This window comes from Poecilia formosa, unplaced genomic scaffold (genome assembly GCF_000485575.1).
Source record: "Poecilia formosa unplaced genomic scaffold, Poecilia_formosa-5.1.2 Scaffold408, whole genome shotgun sequence".
NCBI lineage: Eukaryota > Metazoa > Chordata > Actinopteri > Cyprinodontiformes > Poeciliidae > Poecilia > Poecilia formosa.
The window spans coordinates 1-6,427 of record NW_006800347.1 but is presented as its reverse complement, the minus strand read 5'-3'; the positions used below and the strand labels follow the sequence as shown (position 1 = coordinate 6,427).

The 6,427-nt window shown below is 46.4% G+C and overlaps 1 long non-coding RNA gene across 1 annotated transcript; it reads left to right on the top strand.

Moving 5' to 3' along the window:
* The first annotated feature begins 3,754 nt into the window (after positions 1-3,754).
* LOC107833569 (uncharacterized) lies at positions 3,755-5,840 on the top strand. The gene is made up of 2 exons (XR_001659331.1): positions 3,755-4,629; positions 4,669-5,840. It is a non-coding gene; the product is annotated as an uncharacterized LOC107833569 (long non-coding RNA).
* Positions 5,841-6,427: the final 587 nt, after the last annotated feature.

Here is a 6,427-nt window from a genome sequence, read left to right as displayed (position 1 = left end):
TGCGTTAGCTGTGTTAGCTGCATTAGCTGTGTTAGCTGCATTAGCTGTGTTAGCTGCATTAGCTGTGTTAGCTGCATTAGCTGTGTTAGCTCGACATTTGAACCGGAACGCAGCGTTTCAGAGGAACCTCAGGAGAAGCTCAATTAGTTTCTCTTCCTGATGATCACAAAATATAAAATATTAATATTTATTCTTAAACTCAAACAGGCGTTACTCTGAGCCTCTTCAGTTTGTTTCTATTTAGACCTTTACTGACAGTGACGTGCGGTGAGGTTCATAGCTGGTGAGGCACTGATCGACTTACGATTTATAAATATAGACACCATGCATGTTAATTTACGGACAGAAATTTCGTGCATACATACAACGCTGGAGGGCAAAGGCTAATCTTTTACATGTTATCCATAGCCGCGTTAATTCAGTGAAATTAGCATTTTGTGCTAAGATCCACAGCAAAGGGAAAAAACCGAAACCACTTTCTCACTTTGTAACGGCCAAGCTAATCGCAGACCCGTTGCCATAGCAACTGACAACAATGCCACTTCATGTTTTAGGATTTAACAAAAAACAAAAATTCAAGAATTTTGCACACAGAACAGAACATTCAGTCTGTTGCAGTAGTAGTAGCTTAATGTTTTATTAATAAGCACATTTCATTAAAAAACTAAACAAAAACATGTTATTGCTGTCTTACCTTTACTTATAAATTAAATCCATGCACCGCTAATTCTGCACAAAAATATCCGTTCATCCAAAGCCCAGTCTATCCTCGGCATGTCTTTTCTACTCCCATCTGAGAATCATCAAACTCTTGAAGCAAAACCTTCAGCTCCGGTGTTGGTCTTCCTTTAGTTATTATCTCCTGCTTCAACTGAAAATCCACTTTAGAAAACTGTTTAAATGTAGAAATGTAGTCTTTAATGTTGACGTCGGAAGAGAGGAGAAAACAAATATATCGCTGTACTTTACTTATTTACTGTGTGGCTAGCTCCATGGCTAGCTCACTGTGTCTTACTCTGCAGTTGTGGAGTCACAATGTCTGGGATCATGAGCGCCCCCTGCCATGAGGCAGGAGAACTGTCTGCCTCACCTGGAGTCTGTTTTCTGTCGTTTCTGATCGCTCCTCAGCACACGAAACACACACAGTTGGTGACATAAAATACAGTACGTTATATATATAAGCTAAATTATGGAAAATCAGTCCATATATTAAATGTTTTTTAACCATTTTGTTCACGATACAGACAGGAGAACCTGCTCTCATAGAATGGCAGCCAGTGCAGTTAGAGAGGTTGATCAGTCCAGGTGAGGCTCAGCTTCCTGCTGCCTCACCTGCTTCGCTTCAGAGCATTTGAATGGGAAAATGCGAAAATTCAGCAATTCTGAAGAAAAAATAATCAAAATTGGTTAAGCTAAATGAAAAATAAGTACTTTATAATACAAACCACAGGGTGAAAATATTATTTTATCATTACATATTTTTCCTTGATAACAGGTGAGGCTCTGCCTGACTTGCCTCCCCTGACCGCACGTCACTGTTTACTGTTAAATCTTCCCACTTTACTTTATTTCTTGTGTTTCTCTTGTTTAGGAATTTTGGGGTTTGTTTTAGTACATTTAATATTTATTTCTGTTACTGGTGATGTTTCCATCCTACTGTCATGAAAATTTAAGCAAACTTTTAAAAAGTTTTAAAATGTCGTGTTATTGTCTTTTAGTTTGGAGAGAATCAACCAGGCGACGCAGAGCTTGATGTCATTAGATGTTGACGCTCTGGATGGCATAAACAGGAAGTACAGGCTGCTAACAGGAAGTACAGACTGGTAACAGGAAGTACAGACTGCTAACAGGAAGTACAGGCTGCTAACAGGAAGTGCATGTTGCTAACAGGAAGTACAGGTTGCTAACAGGAAGTACAGNTAACAGGAAGTACAGACTGCTAACAGGAAGTACAGGCTGCTAACAGGAAGTGCATGTTGCTAACAGGAAGTACAGGTTGCTAACAGGAAGTACAGACTGCTAACAGGAAGTACAGGCTGCTAACAGGAAGTGCATGTTGCTAACAGGAAGTACAGACTGCTAACTGGAGCAGAGGGAGTCATGCCCTCCTGGAGTTCTGGTTCCTCTAGTCGGGCTGAGAGCCAGCAGTGGGTGGGAGTGTCTGCTACATGTTTCCTTCGCTCTGTTAGCGCGCTAACTGCCTATCTGAACAGCTAAAAACCATGAAGTTTTTTCAAGGAAATTATTTCAAATTTTGCTGCTTCCATCCTTTGTTAGCTCCCCACCAGCTCCAAATGAGTTCAGTTAGTTTTTAATCTGAATTTATAGTTTTGGTTTTCCTGTCAGGCAGTTTTTAATAAACTCACAGACTGCAGGAGGATCCAACATGTCCAACAGGTCCTCCAGTCCGTCCTCCAGTCCGTCCTCCAGTCTGTCCTCCAGTCCGTCCTCCAGTCCGTCCTCCAGTTTGTCCTCCAGTCCGTCCTCCAGTCCGTCCTCCAGTCTGTCCTCCAGTCCGTCCTCCAGTCTGTCCTCCAGTCTGTCCTCCAGTCCGTCCTCCAGTCCGTCCTCCAGCCTGCCCAGCAGGGGTCAGGGGTCAGGGATTGGGATCAGTCTGTCTGTACAGTGGGTCACTCTGTGAACAGCCTCCTGCTGCTTTAACAGGATTAGCAGCCAGCAGGCTAAATATGGAGCCGTGCGTCTCCATGGCAACCACTCACCTGCAGGAATAACTGAAAGAACCACAGAGGCTCTGGAGGTTCTGGTGTTTGGGTCAGAACCAGCAGCCAGGACCGGTCAGAGAGGATCTGGGGCCCCAGGGGCCAGAGAGACCAGAGGGGGCTGAGGGACCGGAGGGGCCGGAGGAATCGGAGGGGCTGGAGGGACCGGAGGGGACTGAGGGACCAGAGGGGCCGGAGGAATCGGAGGGGACTAAGGGACCAGAGGGGACTGAGGGACCAGAGGGGGCTGAGGGACCAGAGGAATCGGAGGGGCCGGAGGGACCGGAGGGGGTGGAGGGACCCGAGGGACCGGAGGGGGTGGAGGGACCCGAGGGGCCGGAGGAATCGGAGGGGCCGGAGGGGGTGGAGGGACCAGAGGGGGCTGAGGGACCAGAGGGGCCGGAGGGACCCGAGGGGCCGGAGGAATCAGAGGGGACTGGGAGCCTGAGGGGTCTCAGGGGTCTGAGGGGCCCGGTGCCCTGCTGACTCGCTGCAGCTTTTCGTTCTCGGCTGCAGAAATAGAAACGCTCTGATCCTCTAAGAAGCGTGGGATCCTCAGCGGGAAGCGTTGAGTCACCGTTGGCATGGAAATGGCCACAAACCCAGATCAGTTTCAGGCTCGCGTGGAAAAGGAGGATCAGCTCAGTTTTATCTCCATTAGGAGTTTTAGAACCAGAACCAGACGGGCTGATTCCAGAACTACAGAACCTTTCTTCTCTGTTCTTGTATTTTCAGACATTTTTCTGGTAAAGTTGTGTCGTTGTTCTGACTTTATGCTCTTGTTTTAACGCCCAGCCTGGTCTCTGAATATCGATCAGAGGCATTTGTGATGTTTGTGATGGCAGACGGACCGTGAGCGGTTCTGGTACTGGTTCCCGTCAGCAGATAGAACCTCAGGCTGATACTGTCATGATGTGGTTTTGGAGGCGGTGAGAAAGACGCTGGCAGGCCCAGGTAGAGGTGATGTAAAAGATGATTTAATGATAACCCAAGAACAACAGAAACCAGAGAGCAGACTGACGACACGGTGACATACGATGAGGACCCGACGAGGAACAAAGACACAGGTTGACTTAAATACATGAGGAGGGTAATCGGGGACCGAGACACAGCTGGGATCAATCAACAGGGAGGACAGGACATCACAGAGACTCGCAGGGGAACAGGACACAGAAAAAACCAAGAAACAAATACACAGAAACACAGAACCCAACAGATACGAGATGAAAGGAGCAGAACATTCGGACCGTCAGCCCGACACGGGGCCTGACGAGGTAAGGTCAAAGGTCATGTGAGGAGCTGGTGCCAGGCCCGGATGAGTGATTCTGATGCCGGCTGCGGCGTAGCACATTTCCCAGAGGCCTCAGCTGGTGATGTTATCTGGGTTGAAGAGGAGAACCGGATCAGAACCGGAGGGTTCCTCCGCGTTCTCCAAGTTGGTTCCTCGTTTCTCACGGAATCTAATTCTTGGAGAAAATTAACGTCATCTGCAGCCGAATTCAACCAAACGATTACAGCCAGAGGTTCCTGGGACCTGGTACAGAAAAGTATTTAATTAGACTTTAACACATTAATTTCCATTAATTTATTGATTTTAGCAGAATTAATTGCTTTTATGTTTCACATGAACAGGTTTGGGTCAGAACCTTTGTATTGGCTTGTTTCTGGTACACCATATTTAAGCTAGCAGCGGCTGCTGACCGTCTAGTTGCTGCTTCTCTTTTCTGGGGTTCATCTCAGCTGCTGGGTTTGGATCATGGTTCTGATGATGACCCGGTTTGGTTCACATTAGAACACTTCATGGTCCAATCAGAGACTGCAGGTCCAAACCGTCTGCTGGTTTATCTGGACCAGAACCAGAACAGTTCTGCAGTTTAATGCTCCAAACAGAACAAAACCTGAACAAACTGTGAACTTCGACATTTTAGTTCTAATCTATCGCTGGGAGAACCTCAGTCAGGTTCTGGTTCTGACCCGGTTTGACCGCACAGGAGAACATGAATTATTCACTCTAAGAGCAGGTGAGGTTGGAATGGGGCCTGAACAGAACCTGGGAGACGAGCCGGACTCATGCAATCAGAGCCACAGTGAAAACAGAGCCGGCGCCGAGTCTGGGCTCAAGTATCGGATCGGTTCAACCGGTTCTGCTGCCGGTTCTGGACTGTTTCTGCTTCCCCTGAAGGAGGTTGGCTGTCATAACCCAGAGTTTTCCTCTCAGCGGATCAGAACCTCTGACCCAGAAGAACATCTCAGACCAAAACAGAGAAAATACAAGAAAACAAGACAGAAAGCAGCAGAGCTGATGCTTCTGGTTCAACCTGCTGGTTCAGCCTCTGCGGCTCGAGGCTCAGCAGCGCTGATTCACCCTGAGCAGCGTTTTAATCCTGATGTCCAGATTACACGGTCAGGAAGCTGCAGGTCGGTTACGTCACCATGGAGACTGCTGATGGAGAGAAGAAGCTTCGCCGCTCATCAGAACGTTTACATAACGCTCTGACAAGTTCCCTTTGTTCCCACAGAGGCAGGAAGCTTCACACAGGAAGGGACGGTGGTGGCAGCAGCATGCTGTGGGAAGAACCGGAGCTGGAGACCAACTTCCTGTCGGCTGGAGAACGATGGTTGGTTGGATGGTTGGTTTGAAAACAGAAGTTATCAAACCATCGATAAAAAAGAACAATCTGGACAAATCACTGCTGCAGAATTACAGGCCGATCTCTGACCTCTGACCTCTGACCTCCCATTCATCAGCAAAGTTATTGAAAAAGCAGTTTTTAAACAATTAAATAGCTTCCTAACAATAACCAACCGCTTTGACTCCTTCCAGTCTGGTTTTTGTGCTCAATGATATCCACATAAATACGGACTGTGGGAACCACAGTGCTGGTTCTGGTTCTGTTGGACCTCAATGCAGACCAGGACATTTTACTGAACCGACTGGAGAGTTGGGTCGGACTCTCCGGTCCAGTGCTCAACTGGTTTGAATCTTACATAAAGAACAGAGATTACTTTGTTTTAATCGGAAACTTCTCATCAGAGAGGTCAAAGGTCACATGTGGGGAACCCCAAGGTTCAGTCCTAGGACCCTCCTATTCAATATCTATATGCTCCCACTGGCTCAGGTTATAGCAGGAAATAAGATCAGCTACCATAACTACGCGGATGATACACAGCTCTACATCATGATGTCACCAGGTGACCTTTGACCCCATCCAATCACTGAACAGATGCTTAGAACAGATAAATGTGTTGATGAGACAAAACTTTGTCCAGCTGAACAGAAACAAAACTGAAGTTATTATCTTAGGACCTAAAGAGGAGCGATCTAGAGTTATAGATCTGGAGTCAATGCACAGCTTCAGTTATTACAACTAAAACCAGCGATCAAACTTCCAGAAAACTGTAAAACAGCTGAAACACTGAGCACCTTTAAATCTCGACTAAAAACCAGCTGGTTAGTTTATTTGAAACATGATCAATTACAAATTTAATGATGGCACTTGACTTAATGTAATGTTTTGATTGTTGATTCAATGTTGCATGACTTTGTGTTTTTGTTTTTGTTATGATGTAAAACTCTTTGAAATGCCTTGCTGCTGACATGCACTATACAAATAAAATTTTATTTGATTGGTTGGTTAGATGGTTGGTTGGTTGGTTGGATGGATGGTTGGTTGGTTGGATGGATGGTTGGTTGGTTGGTTGGTTGG